Here is a 15,715-nt window from a genome sequence, read left to right on the forward strand (position 1 = left end):
AGAAGAGGACCCGTCCGACCAGAGTGGTAACTAGTATCTGAACTAACCTCTCTTTTTATTCCCATGGCTGATCTCAACATCTTCTGCATTAATGTGAGGAGTATTAGAGCTTGGTTTAGATTTCAGACTGTTCTTACGTTCTTAGATTCCCAGAGGTGTGATGTTTACATGTTGCAGGAATGTGCTTTGTCTGCTTCTAGGTCTTACAACCATCTGGCCAGGCAGTGGCCTCACGGCCCTTCCTACTGGTCTGGTGGGGGCGACAATAGATCTGCGGGGGTGGCCATCCTGATCAGGGGAGGTAACTTTGCACTTGATTCCGTTCAGGAGCTTGTCTGTGGCAGACTTCTTGTCGCAGACGGTTCCTGGGCGGGTGAGCCCGTGCGGCTCATCAACGTGTATGCCTCCCCTGAGAGGGATGTCCGACTGGAGGTTCTCCAGGCCCTGCGGGCTGAACTCGCCACCACTAGGGCAGTAGTGTTGGGTGGTGACTTCAACTGCCCCATTGAGGTGGATGGGCGCAGTTCTGGCACATCCGCCAACCTGGACGTGACGTCTAAACTGCTGATTGAGATGGTGACAGAGGCATCCTTGCAGGACGTTGTCGGGTCCATCGGGAACGGCTCCGTAAACTATACGTGGAGCTGCCCCGATGGCTCGCTCCGTTCTCGGATAGACTTCATCTTCACTTCGAGAGCAGTCAGAAAGGTGTCGTACTCTATGGTCCCCTGCTTCCTCTCTGACCACAGGGCCATTCGATTCCGGGGGACTCTGGGCCATGGATTCCCACCTGGCCCAGGCTCCTGGAAGTTGAATTGTGCCCTGTTGGAGCAGAGGGAGGTCATGGAGGAACTTAGGGATGCGTACCTTGTATGGCGAAATGACAAATGTCTGTTCAAGTGCATCAGCGATTGGTGGGAATATGTTAAAGTCGAATTCCGTTGTTTCTTTCAGGCAAAAGGCAGACAACAGGCGTGTGCGAAGAAGTGGGACTTCAGGAAACTGCAGCGCGAGCTGCGGTCCCTGCAGGACCTGCTCCAGTGTGGCTGGGACGTCAGGGAGGAGCTGGAGGAGACCAAAAAGAGCTTGAAAAGGCACTTTGAGGAGGAATCCAAGCGAATCGTCTTTCGTTCCAAGGTGGAGAACCTGGAGAAGGGTGAGAAATGTAACTCTTTCTTTTTCAGGAAGCTCCATGCCGGCCACACGCCCCTGACTGAGCTACGAGATGAGACCGGACACATGAGGAGCGGCAAGGAGGAAGTGATGGGGGTCGTCCACGACTTCTACAGCAACCTCTACGCCCCCAAGTCATCCGACCCCGAAGCCGCCGAGAGGTTCCTGTCAGGTGTCACTAACGTTGTTGATCCCGCAGGTGCGGCTGCTATGGACGATCCCTTGACGGTGGGGGAGCTGCTCTCTGCCACCAAATCCTTTAAGCCCGGCAGGACCCCGGGCAGTGACGGTCTCCCGGCCGAGCTCTACGTAGCGCTGGGTGACCTGATCTGTCCGGACCTGTTGGAGGCGTACGAGGAGATGGTGGTGGGGGGCAGAATGCCTCAGTCGTTGAGGGAAGGGATGATCACGATCTTGTATAAGCGGAAGGGGGAGAGATGTGACCTGAAAAACTGGCGTCCCATCTCTCTCCTGAACGTGGACTACAAGATCCTCGCCAAGGTGCTGGCCAACAGGCTGAAACCTGTCATGGGGCAGATCGTCCATCCGGACCAGACCTGCAGCATTCCTGGCCGCAGGATTGCTGACAGCCTTGCCCTTGTGAGAGACACGGTCCATTACATCCAGGACCGCGGGGGCCACGCCGCCCTGGTCAGCTTAGATCAGGAGAAGGCGTTCGACCGTGTCTCCCACGCATTCATGGACAGGGTTTTGCGCAGGCTGGGTCTGGGGAAGATGTTTTGCTCTTTTGTTAACGTTATGTATTTTGACATTTACAGCACGGTGTTGGTGAACGGCTGGAAGACTGACCCCTTTTCTATTCTTTCAGGGGTTAGACAAGGCTGCCCTCTTTCACCTCTCCTTTTTGTTTGTGTTATAGAGCTCTTCGCTGAGACTATCCGGCAGAATGGAGAGATCAGAGGGATCACCGCACCAGGACCAGATCGCCACGAGGTCAAGTGCTCGCTCTACATGGACGACGTGATCGTCTTCTGCGCTGACCAGCGTTCGGTGACTGCACTCGTCCAGACCTGCGAGGACTTCGGCAGAGCTTCGGGGGCAAAAGTCAACTGCGGGAAGTCGGAGGCCATGCTCTTCGGGGAATGGCACCTGGCTTCTTCCGCCCCCTTCCCCTTTACTGTTAAGCCGGACTTCATTCAAATTCTTGGAGTCTGGTTCGGGAAGGAAGGAGCGGCCCTTAAGTCTTGGCAAGACCGACTAGGAAGGATAAACTCGAAGATCGGACTGTGGAGCTCCAGAAAGCTCACGATGGAAGGCAAGGCACTTGTCCTGCGGAGTGAAGTTTTGCCTGTGCTCCAATATACCGCACAGGCCTGGCCTCCCCATACCACCGTTTGCAAGGCCATCACCCGGACAGTGTTTGGCTTCGTCTGGGGCAAAATGGACAGAGTCAAGAGGACCGTGATGTACAAGGAACCCCGCAAGGGTGGGAAGGGAATACCCGACATCCCCGCTCTGCTGAGGGCCTCCTTTGCATGTGTCACGGTGCAGCGGACTCTTGTTGAAAAGACTGGCTCAGCGGGCAGGTCCATGTCTCGCTTGCTTCTCATGCCCCTCTGGAGACAGCTGGGCTGGGACAAGTGGGACAGCTCCATCCCTTACAACTGGAACACTCCCTGGTTCTATGGGGATGTTGTCCGGTTTGTGAGGGAGCACCAGCTGGAAGGACTGAAACCCGACCTATGGAAGCCGAAGACAATCCACAAGCTCATCCGAGCTAAGGACTTGACCGAGCTGGTTCCGGGACTCCCCGCAGCCACTGCAGAGACAGTTTGGAACAATGTGGCCTCAAAGCGGCTTACCAATGGACACAAGGACTTGTCGTGGATGGCCGTCATGGGAGGTCTCTCTCTCAGGTCATTCATGCATGCCCGCAACCTGTGCAAGACCCGGTACTGCCCCCGTTGCCCCTATGTGGAGGAAACATCTTTCCATGTGTTTTGGCAGTGCCCCTTTGCACAGGGTCTGTTGGACGCCCTAGAACATGAACTCAGAGACTCAGTGCCCAGGAGCTGCCTATCGTACCATTCGGTGCTTTACGGCCTGTTCCCTGGGACCCACGACGTGGAGGCCATCCAGGAGGCCTGGCGCCTTATTAACTGTTTTAAGGACGCAGTGTGGCTTGCCAGGAACCGCCTCGTGATCAACAGGGAAAACATGTCCGTCCGGGACTGCCGCAGGTTCATCAAGAACCTGCTTAGAGACTATTCCATCTTGGACAGCTCGGCCGTTGATGAGGAAGAAGAGGAGTGAAGACCCCTCTAATTCTCCCATGTCTCCCTGAAGATACAGCCCAACAGTTTGGCCCTGTGATCCGCCCCCTCCCTACCCCCACATAGTCGCCCACACCCCTACCCCGATCACAGATTGTATTATTTGGTTTTTGTTTGATCTCTTGTGCCTTTCTATTGCAGGATTGAGCTGAATGTTAGAGTAGCATGGTGTGCGATGTATAGCTTAGGGAACCTTTGCTGTGTATTGTACTATCATGCTTTGTGTGACTGTAATTTATTGTACGACTTGTAATGACTGAACGGAAAATAAAGCTCTTTCAATAAAAAAAAATAAAAAATAAAATCTGTTCTTATCAGTTTAATATCTGATACGTCCCCTATCTGGGGACCATATATTAAATGGATTTTTGAGAACGGGGGCCGATTTCGAAGCTTGCTTCCGTCGCCCTATGCATTGACCCGATATGGCAGTATCTTCGGGTACAGTGCACCACCCCCTTACAGGGTTAAAAAGAAAGATTCCTACTTTCATTGCTACCTGCTTGCTGGCTAGCCAGCTAGCCAGCCCTGTGGGCCTTGCTGCTGCTGCAGCCAAAAGACAAAAGGTGGAGCTGCTGCTGCTGCTGCTGCTTCTGCTTCTGCTTGTGTCTGGCCGCTGTTGGAGCGTCCAGGCACAGGACTTCTGCTGCTGCTGACCAAATGGCCTCCTTAATTGGATCATCTGAGCAGCCAGCACACCTGTGCAGGTAGGGCATGACATGATAGGCAGCTGCCTTATAGCGGGTGGGTGCTGAATGTTCCTAATTGACATAACATGGGGGGTCTCCTGGCTGTTCACACAGGTGTGTCATTGCTGTACATTGACCATGCATTGCTTCTGTGGTATTGCAAAGGCAAAGACAAATGCTTCCAGCCATCCATTGCACTAATGGATTGGTCATCAGCTGGCTGTCTATGTCCCGCATCAATATAGACCAAAGTACAGAGGGTTAGGCTATGCTATTGTGCACCTACCTAATGCATCAGAAGGTGCGAGGCCCTTGCTAAATTCTGTGCACAGACTTTGAGATCTATGCTTTAGACTGTATCTAAACCTGCTCCAACATGGACTGACATTCTGGCCTACTTTCAGCCGATGCGACTTGTCTGTCGCTGAACAGTCGCTTTTTATGTATTCAGCACCTATGTATAATGTTGTAAAAATGCTCTAGAAGCTAAAGTCGCAAAAATGTCACACATATTTGGCCTGCAACTTTCTGTGCGACAAATTCAGACAGGAAAAATCAGTATAAATCCTTAGAAAATTATCCCCCAGTGTCTCCATCTGCTGGTGGTATTGAATAAGCATTGCTGCACTGATAGGGTATGCATTAGACGAAAAAAAAGAAGAAAAAGAAGAATAATACGCCGAGAAAAGAGGCGAAAAGGAGAAAAACGTGAAAAAACATGAAAAAAAAGTAAGAGGAAGAGAAGGGAAAAAAAAGGTGGAAATGGGTTTAAAAGTGATTTCGGCGGAGAAATATATATATATATATATATATATATATATATATATATATACGCACACACACACACATATATATAAACGTATTCTCCGTTGAGATATTGCAGCCGCTGCTGTGTCCAGGCCCAGGAGCCTTAGCACTGTGCTGTGATGTCACTCAATACCACTGACATCACTAGGTGTAAACAACATCTCACCTTTGCTGTGTATGTGACTATGGAGCTGGTTGGTGATGTCGTCTATTATGGCCTTCATAGAAGCAACAGGAGATTGTTGCATCCATCTATACAGGCCTACCTCCTCCCCTACAGCCTGCCTGTCCATCTCCATAAATACCCTTTTTAATAATTATACGCTCCTCCTTTGCATTGAAAAAAAGCAAACAGTAAAGTTGCCAGATGCGGCTATCCTTTCATCCATTTGTCCTTCTGCATCTATTTTCCCAAACCTTGCACTCATACTAATATTATGTCGCCAAGTAATTAGACTACCTGGCCCAAAAATTATGGATTATAAAAGGGTAGCAGCATAAGGGAACATTACCGTATTTATCGGGGTGTACAACGCACCGGCCTATAACACGCACCCTCATTTTAAAAGGGTATTTGGGTAAAAAAAGTTTCTTACCAAAATATCCTTCATAAAATAAGGGTGCGTGTGTGTGCATGTGTATACCCCGATAAACTGCTTCTCACCCCACAGAGCCCCCAGGAAAGGCAGGGGGAGAGAGGCCGTCGCTGCCTGCTTCTCTCCCCCTGCCTTTCCTGGGGTCTAGAGCCCTGCTATCGCCGCTTCTCTCCCCCTGCTATCGACGCCGCTGCCCCTTCTCTCCCCCTGGCTATCGGTGCCGCTGTCCCATTGCCAGCGCCGATAGCCCGGGGGAGAGAAGCGGCGCCGGCAATGGGGCAGCGGCACCAATAGCCAGGGGGAGATAAGGGGCAGTGGCACCCATTGTCGGCGCCGCTGCCCCGTTGCCTCCCCCATCTCTAGTTGTATAATTACCTGTTGACGTTGTCGGGTCCGCGCTGCTTCAGGCCTCCGGTGTGCGTCCCCTGCATCATTGCTATGCGTTGCGAGACGCAATGACGAGTGACGTCACTCGTCATTGCGCCTCGCCATGCAGCGCATAGCTCCTCCTTTGCATTGAAAAAAAGCAAACAGTAAAGTTGCCAGATGCGGCCATCCTTTCATCCATTTGTCCTTCTGCATCTATTTTCCCAAACCATGCACTCATACTGTTATTATGTCGCCAAGTAATTAGACTACCTGGCCCAAAAATTATGGATTGTAAAAGGGTAGCAGCATAAGGAAAAATTGCCGTATTTATCGGGGTGTACCACACATCGGCCTATAACACGCACCCTCATTTTACCAAGGATATTTGGGTAAAAAAAGTTTTTTACCCAAATATCCTTCATAAAATGAGGGAGCGTGTGTGTGCATGTGTATACCCCGATACACTGCTTCTCACCCCACAGAGCCCCCAGAAAAGGCAGGGGGAGAGAGGCCGTCGCTGCCTGCTTCTCTTCTCCTGCCTTTCCTGGGGTCTAGAGCCCTGCTATCGCCGCTTCTCTCCCCCTGCTATCGGCGCCGCTGCCCCTTCTCCCCCCCTGGCTATCGGTGCCGCTGTCCCATTGCCAGCGCCGATAGCCAGGGGGAGAGAAGCGGCGCCGGCAATGGGGCAACGGCACCGATAGACAGGGGGGGATAAGGGGCAGCGGCACCCATTGCCGGCGCCGCTGCCCCGTTGCCTACCCCATCCATAGTTGTATAATTACCCGTTGCCGGGGTCGGGTTCGCACTGCTTCAGGCCTCCGGTGTGCGTCCCCTGCATCATTGCTATGCGTTGCGAGAAGCAATGACGAGTGACGTCACTCGTCATTGCGCCTCGCCATGCAGTGCATAGCAACGACGCAGGGGATGCACACCGGAGGCCTGAAGCAGCTCTGACCCGACCCCAGCAACAGGTAATTATACAATCGGAGATGGGGGAGGCAGCGGCGCCGGCAATGGGTGCCGCTGCCCCTTCTTTCTTTCTACCTTCTCCCCTACAGCCTGCCTGTCCATCTCCAAAAATACCCTTTTTAATAATTATACGCTCCTCCTTTGCAATGAAAAAAAGCAAACAGTAAAGTTACCAGATGCAGCCATCCTTTCATCCATTTGTCCTTCTGCATCTATTTTCCCAAACCATGCACTCATACTGTTATTATGTCGCCAAGTAATTAGACTACCTGGCCCAAAAATTATGGATTATAAAAGGATAGCAGCATTAGTGAAAAATACACATTTTGAACCCAAAAACCCATTTGAGTTTTTAAGTTCAAAATACAGGCCTACCTCCTCCCCTACAGCCTGCCTGTCCATCTCCAAAAATACCCTTTTTAATAATTATACGCTCCTCCTTTGCATTGAAAAAAAGCAAACAGTAAAGTTGCCAGATGCGGCCATCCTTTCATCCATTTGTCCTTCTGCATCTATTTTCCCAAACCATGCACTCATACTGTTATTATGTCGCCAAGTAGTTAGACTACCTGGCCCAAAAATTATGGATTATAAAAGGGTAGCAGCATAAGGGAAAATTACCGTATTTATCGGGGTGTACCACGCACCGGCTTATAACATGCACCCTCATTTTACCAAGGATATTTGGGTAAAAAACAGTTTTTTACCCAAATATCCTTCATAAAATGAGGGTGCGTGTGTGTGCATGTGTGTACCCCGATACACTGCTTCTCACCCCACAGAGTCCCCAGGAAAAGCAGGGGGAGAGAGGCCGTCGCTGCCTGCTTCTCTCCCCCTGTCTTTACTGGGGTCTAGAGCCCTGCTACCGCCGCTTCTCTCCCCCTGCTATCGGCGCCACTGTCCCTTCTCTCCCCCTGGCTATCGGTGCCGCTGTCCCATTGCCAGCGCCGATAGCCAGGGGGAGAGAAGCGGCGCAGGCAATGGGGCAACGGCACCGATAGCCAGGGAGGGATAAGGGGCAGCGCCGCTGCCCCGTTGCCTCCCCCATCCCTAGTTGTATAATTACCTGTTGCCGGGGTGGGGTCCGCGCTGCTTCAGGCCTCCGGTGTGCATCCCCTGCATCATTGCTATGCGTTGCGAGACGCAATGACGAGTGACGTCTCTCGTCATTGCGCCGCGCCATGCAAAGCATAGCAACGACGCAGGGAATGCACACCAGAGGCCTGAAGCAGCGCTGACCCGACCCCTGCAACAGGTTATTATACACCCGGGGATGGGGGAGGCAACGGGGCAGCGGCGCCGGCAATGGGTACCGCTGCCCCTTCTTTCTCCCTGTCTGTCGACGCCGCTGCCCCATTGCCGGCACCGTTTCTCTCCCCCTGGCTATTGGCGCCGGCAATGGGGCAACGGCACTGATAGCCAGGGGGAGAGAAGGGGCAGCAGCGCCGATAGCAGGGGTAACCATCATACACTCATACTGTTTTCACTTTGCCAAGTTATTGGACTACCAGGCCCACAAAATTATGGATTATAAAAGGATAGCAGCATAAGGGAAAAATACACATTTTGAACTCAAAAACCCATTTGAGTTTTTAAGTTCAAAATACAGGCCTACCTCCTCCCCATCAGCCTGCCTGTCCATCTCCAAAAATACCCTTTTTTAATAATTATGCACTCTTCATTTGCTTTGGAAAAACAAACAGTTAAGTTGCCATATGCTGCTATCCTTTCATCGATTTGTGCTTCTACACCTATGTTCCCAAACCATCATACACTCATACTGTTTTCACTTTGCCAAGTTATCGGACAACCTGGCCCCAAATTATGGATTATAAAAGGATAGCAGCATAAGGGAAAAATACACATTTTGAACCCAAAAACCCATTTGAGTTTTTAAGTTCAAAATACAGGCCTACCTCCTCCCCTACAGCCTGCCTGTCCATCTCCAAAAATACCCTTTTTTAATAATTATGCACTCTTCATTTGCTTTGGAAAAACAAACAGTTAAGTTGCCATATGCTGCTATCCTTTCATCGATTTGTGCTTCTACACCTATGTTCCCAAACCATCATACACTCATACTGTTTTCACTTTGCCAAGTTATCGGACAACCTGGCCCCAAAATTATGGATTATAAAAGGATAGCAGCATAAGGGAAAAAAAAAACATTTTGAACCCAAAAACCCATTTGAGTTTTTAAGTTCGAAATACAGGTCTACCTCCTCCCCTACAGCCTGCCTGTCCATCTCCAAAAATACCCTTTTTAATAATTATACGCTCCTCCTTTGCATTGAAAAAAAGCAAACAGTAAAGTTGCCAGATTCGGCCATCCTTTCATCCATTTGTCCTTCTGCATCTATTTTCCCAAACCATGCACTCATATTAATATTATGTCGCCAAGTAATTAGACTACCTGGCCCAAAAATTATGGATTATAAAAGGGTAGCAGCATAAGGGAACATTACCGTATTTATCGGGGTGTACAACGCACCGGCCTATAACACGCACCCTCATTTTACCAAGGATATTTGAATAAAAAGAAGATTTTACCCAAATATCGCTGCCTGCTTCTCTCCCCCTGCCTTTCCTGGGGTCTAGAGCCCTGCTACCGCCGCTTCTCTCCCCCTACTATCGGCGCTGCTGCCCCTTCTCTCCCCCTGGCTATCGGTGCCGCTGTCCCATTGCCAGCGCCAATAGCCAGGGGGAGAGAAGCGGTGTCGGCAATGGAGCAACTGCACCGATAGCCAGGGGGGATAAGGGGCAGCGGCACCCATTGCCGGCGCCGCTGCCCCGTTGCCTCCCCCATCCCTAGTTGTATAATTACCTGTTGCCGGGGTCGGGTCCGCGCTGCTTCAGGCCTCCGGTGTGCGTCCCCTGCATCATTGCTATGCGTTGCGAGACGCAATGAAGAGTGACGTCTCTCGTCATTGCGCCGCGCCATGCAAAGCATAGCAACGACGCAGGGAATGCACACCGGAGGCCTAAAGCAGCGCTGACCCGACCCCAGCAACAGGTAATTATACAACCGGGGATGGGGGAGGCAACGGGGCAATGGGTGCCGCTGCCCCTTCTTTCCCCCTGTCTGTCGACGCCGCTGCCCCATTGCCGGCGCCGTTTCTCTCCCCCTGGCTATCAGCGCCGGCAATGGGGCAGCGGCACTGATAGCCAGGGGGAGAGAAGGGGCAGCAGTGCCGATAGTAGGGGTAACCATCATACACTCATACTGTTTTCACTCTGCCAAGTTATCGGACAACCTGGCCCCAAATTATGGATTATAAAAGGATAGCAGCATAAGGGAAAAATATACATTTTGAACCCAAAAACCCATTTGAGTTTTTAAGTTCAAAATACAGGCCTACCTCCTCCCCTACAGCCTGCCTGTCCATCTCCAAAAAATACCCTTTTTAATAATTATACGCTCCTCCTTTGCATTAAAAAAAAAGCAAACAGTAAAGTTGCCAGATTCGGCCATCCTTTCATCCATTTGTCCTTCTGCATCTATTTTCCCAAACCATGCACTCATACTAATATTATGTCGCCAAGTAATTAGACTACCTGGCCCAAAAATTATGGATTATAAAAGGGAAGCAGCATAAGGGAACATTACCGTATTTATCGGGGTGTACAACGCACCGGCCTATAACACGCACCCTCATTTTACCAAGGATATTTGAGTAAAAAAAAGTTTTTACCCAAAAAACCTTCATAAAATGAGGGTGCGTGTGTGTGCAAGTGTATACCCCGATACACTGCTTCTCACCTCACAGAGCACCCAGGAAAGGCAGAGGGAGAGAGGCAGTCGCTGCCTGCTTCTCTCCCCCTGCCTTTCCTGGGGTCTAGAGCCCTGCTACCGCCGCTTCTCTCCCCCTGCTATCGGCGCCGCTGCCCCTTCTCTCCCCTCGGCTATCGGTGCCGCTGTCCCATTGCCAGCGCCGATAGCCAGGGGGAGAGAAGCGGCGCCGGCAATGGGGCAGCGGCACCGATAGCCAGGGGGAGATAAGGGGCAGCGGCACCCATTGCCGGCGCCGCTGCCCCGTTGCCTCCCCCATCCCTAGTTGTATAATTACCTGTTGCCGGGGTCGGGTCCGCGCTGCTTCAGGCCTCTGGTGTGCGTCCCCTGCATCATTGCTATGCGTTGCGAGACGCAATGACGAGTGACGTCACTCGTCATTGCGCCGCGCCATACAGCGCTTAGCAACGACGCAGGGGATGCACACCGGAGGCCTGAAGCAGCGCTGACCCGACCCCAGCAACAGGTAATTATACAACCAGGGATGGGGGAGGCAACGGGGCAGCAGCGCCGGCAATGGGTGCCGCTGCCCCTTCTTTCTTTCTTTCTACCTCCTCCCCTACAGCCTGCCTGTCCATCTCCAAAAATACCCCTTTTAAAAATTATACGCTCCTCCTTTGCATTGAAAAAAAGCAAACAGTAAAGTTCCCAGATGCGGCCATCCTTTCATCCATTTGCCCTTCTGCATCTATTTTCCCAAACCATGCACTCATACTGTTATTATTTCGCCAAGTAATTAGACTACCAGGCCCAAAAATTATGGATTATAAAAGGATAGCAGCATTAGTGAAAAATACACATTTTGAACCCAAAAACCCATTTGAGTTTTTAAGTTCAAAATACAGGCCTACCTCCCCCCTTCAGCCTGCCTGTCCATCTCCAAAAATACCTTTTTTAATAATTATACACTCTTCGTTTGCTTTGGAAAACAAACAGTTAAGTTGCCATATGCTGCTATCCTTTCATCGATTTGTGCTTCTACACCTATGTTCCCAAACCATCATACACTCATACTGTTTTCACTTTGCCAAGTTATCGGACAACCTGGCCCCAAAATTATGGATTATAAAAGGATAGCAGCATGAGGGAAAAATACACATTTTGAACCCAAAAACCCATTTGAGTTTTTAAGTTCAAAATACAGGCCTACCTCCTCCCCTACAGCCTGCCTGTCCATCTCCAAAAATACCCTTTTCAATAATTATAAGCTCCTCCACTGCATTGAAAAAAATCAAACAGGAAACTTGCCATATGCGGCCATCCTTTCATCGAATTGTGCTTCAACACCTATGTTCCAAAACCATCATACACTCATACTGTTCTCACTTTAACAAGTTGTCGGAGTACCTAGCCACAAAATTATGGATTTTAAAAGGATAGCAGCATAAGGGAAAAATACACATTTTGAACCCAAAAACCCATTCAAAATACAGGCCTACGTCCTCCCCTTCAGACTGCCTGTCCATCTCCAAATATACCCTTTTTAATAATTTTACGCTACTCCTTTGCATTGAAAAAAAGCAAACAGTAAAGTTGCTATATGCAGCCATCCTTTCATCCATTTGTCCTTCTGCACCTATTTTCCGAAACCATGCACTCATACTGTTATCATGTCGCCAAGTTATTAGACTACCTGGCCCAAAAATTATGGATTATAAAAGGGTAGCATCATGAGGGAAAATTACCCTATTTATCGGGGTGTACCACGCACCGGCCTATAACACGCACCCTCATTTTACCAAGGATATTTGGGTAAAAAAAGTTTTTTAACCAAATATCCTTCATAAAATGAGGGTGCGTGTGGGTGCATGTGTATACCCCGATACACTGCTTCTCACCCCACAGAGCCCCCAGGAAAGGCAGGGGGAGAGAGGCCGTCGCTGCCTGCTTCTCTCCCCTGCCTTTCCTGGGGTCTAGAGCCCTGCTACCGCCGCTTCTCTCCCCTTGCTATCGGCGCCGCTGCCCCTTCTCTCCCCCTGGCTATCGGTGCCGCTGTCCCATTGCCAGCGCCGATAGCCAGGGGGAGAGAAGCGGTGCCGGCATGGGGCAACGGCACCGATAGCCAGGGGAGGATAAGGGGCAGCGGCAACCATTGCCGGCGCCGCTGCCCCGTTGTCTCCCCCATCCCTAGTTGTAAAATTACCTGTTGCCGGGGTCGGGTCCGCGCTGCTTCAGGCCTCCGGTGTGCGTCCCCTGTATCATTGCTATGCGTTGCGAGACGCAATGACGAGTGACGTCTCTCGTCATTGCGCCGCGCCATGCAAAGCATAGCAACGACGCAGGGAATACAAACCGGAGGCCTGAAGCAGCGCTGACCCGATACGCAGCAACAGGTAATTATACAACCGGGGATGGGGGAGGCAACGGGGCAATGGGTGCCGCTGCCCCTTCTTTCCCCCTGTCTGTCGACGCCGCTGCCCCATTGCCGACGCCGTTTCTCTCCCCCTGGCTATCGGCGCTGGCAATGGGGCAGCGGCACTGATAGCCAGGGGGAGAGAAGGGGCAGCAGCGCCGATAGCAGGGGTAACAATCATACACTCATACTGTTTTCACTTTGCCAAGTTATCGGACAACCTGGCCCCAAAATTATGGATTATAAAAGGATAGTAGCATAAGGGAAAAATACACATTTTGAACCCAAAAACCCATTTGAGTTTTTAAGTTCAAAATACAGGCCTACCTCCTCCCCATCAGCCTGCCTGTGCATCTCCAAAAATACCCTTTTTTAATAATTATGCACTCTTCATTTGCTTTGGAAAAACAAACAGTTAAGTTGCCATATGCTGCTATCCTTTCATCGATTTGTGCTTCTACACCTATGTTCCCAAACCATCATACACTCATACTGTTTTCACTTTGCCAAGTTATCGGACAACCTGGCCCCAAAATTATGGATTATAAAAGGATAACAGCATAAGGGAAAAATACACATTTTGAACCCAAAAACCCATTTGAGTTTTAAAGTTCAAAATACAGGCCTACCTCCTCCCCTACAGCCTGCTTGTCCATCTCCAAAAATACCCTTTTTAATAATGATACGCTCCTCCTTTGCATTGAAATAAAGCAAACAGTAAAGTTGCCAGATGCGGCCATCCTTTCATCCATTTATCCTTCTGCATCTATTTTCCCAAACCATGCACTCATACTGTTATTATGTCGCCAAGTAATTAGACTACCTGGCCCAAAAATTATGGATTATAAAAGGATAGCAGTATTAGTGAAAAACACACATTTTGAACCCAAAAACCCATTTGAGTTTTTAAGTTCAAAATACAGGCCTACCTCCTCCCCTACAGCCTGCCTGTCCATCTCCAAAAATACCCTTTTTAATAATTATACGCTCCTCCTTTGCATAAAAAAAAAGCAAACAGTAATGTTGCCAGATGCGGCCATCCTTTCATCCATTTGTCGTTCTGCATCTATTTTCCCCAAATCATGCACTCATACTGTTATTATGTCGCCAAGTAATTAGACTACCAGGCCCAAAAATTATGGATTATAAAAGGATAGCAGCATTAGTGAAAAATACACATTTTGAACCCAAAAACCCATTTGAGTTTTTAAGTTCAAAATACAGGCCTACCTCCTCCCCATCAGCATGCCTGTCCATCTCCAAAAATACCCTTTTTTAAAAATTATGCACTCTTCATTTGGTTTGGAAAAACAAACAGTTAAGTTGCCATATGCTGCTATCCTTTCATTAATTTGTGCTTCTACACCTATGTTCCCAAACCATCATACACTCATACTGTTTTCACTTTGCCAAGTTATCGGACAACCTGGCCCCAAAATTATGGATTATAAAAGGATAGCAGCATAAGGGAAAAATACACATTTTGAACCCAAAAACCCATTTGAGTTTTTAAGTTCAAAATACAGGCCTACCTCCTCCCCTACAGCCTGCCTGTCCATCTCAAAAAATACCCTTTTTAATAATTATACGCTTCTCCTTTGCATTGAAAAAAAGCAAACAGTAAAGTTGCCAGATGCGGCCATCCTTTCATCCATTTGTCCTTCTGCATCTATTTTCCCAAACCATGCACTCATACTGTTATTATGTCGCCAAGTAATTAGACTACCTTGCCCAAAAATTATGGATTATAAAAGGATAGCAGCATTAGTGAAAAATACACATTTTGAACCCAAAAACCCATTTGAGTTTTTGAGTTCAAAATACAGGCCTACCTCCTCCCCTACAGCCTGCCTGTCCATCTCCAAAAATACCCTTTGTAATAATTATACGCTCCTCCTTTGCATTGAAGAAAAGCAAACAGTAAAGTTTAAAGATGCGGCCATCCTTTCATCCATTTGTCCTTCTGCATCTATTTTCCCAAACCATGCACTCATACTGTTATTATGTCGCCAAGTAATTAGACTACCAGGCCCAAAAATTATGGATTATAAAAGGATAGCAGCATTAGTGAAAAATACACATTTTGAACCCAAAAACCCATTTGAGTTTTTAAGTTCAAAATACAGGCCTACCTCCTCCCCATCAGCCTGCCTGTCCATCTCCAAAAATACTCTTTTTTAATAATTATGCACTCTTCATTTGCTTTGGAAAAACAAACAGTTAAGTTGCCATATGCTGCTATCCTTTCATCGATTTCTGCTTCTACACCTATGTTCCCAAACCATCATACACTCATACTGTTTTCACTTTGCCAAGTTATCGGACAACCTGGCCCCAAAATTATGGATTATAAAAGGATAACAGCATAAGGGAAAAATACACATTTTGAACCCAAAAACCCATTTGAGTTTTAAAGTTCAAAATACAGGCCTACCTCCTCCCCTACAGCCTGCTTGTCCATCTCCAAAAATACCCTTTTTAATAATGATACGCTCCTCCTTTGCATTGAAAAAAAGCAAACAGTAAAGTTGCCAGATGCGGCCATCCTTTCATCCATTTATCCTTCTGCATCTATTTTCCCAAACCATGCACTCATACTGTTATTATGTCGCCAAGTAATTAGACTACCTGGCCCAAAAATTATGGATTATAAAAGGATAGCAGTATTAGTGAAA

At 48.9% G+C, this 15,715-nt stretch overlaps 1 protein-coding gene and 1 non-coding gene across 4 annotated transcripts in view; one reads left to right on the forward strand and one right to left on the reverse strand.

Moving 5' to 3' along the window:
* LOC130295874 (uncharacterized) overlaps positions 1 to 15,715 on the reverse strand; it is a 464,016-nt gene that overhangs the window by 304,415 nt on the left and 143,886 nt on the right. The gene's annotated exons all lie outside the window — the stretch shown is intronic.
* On the forward strand, positions 3,737 to 3,924 carry LOC130296015 (U2 spliceosomal RNA). The gene has a single exon (XR_008849107.1). It is a non-coding gene; the product is annotated as a U2 spliceosomal RNA (small nuclear RNA).

This window comes from Hyla sarda, chromosome 11, assembly GCF_029499605.1.
Source record: "Hyla sarda isolate aHylSar1 chromosome 11, aHylSar1.hap1, whole genome shotgun sequence".
Classification (NCBI taxonomy): Eukaryota; Metazoa; Chordata; class Amphibia; order Anura; family Hylidae; genus Hyla; species Hyla sarda.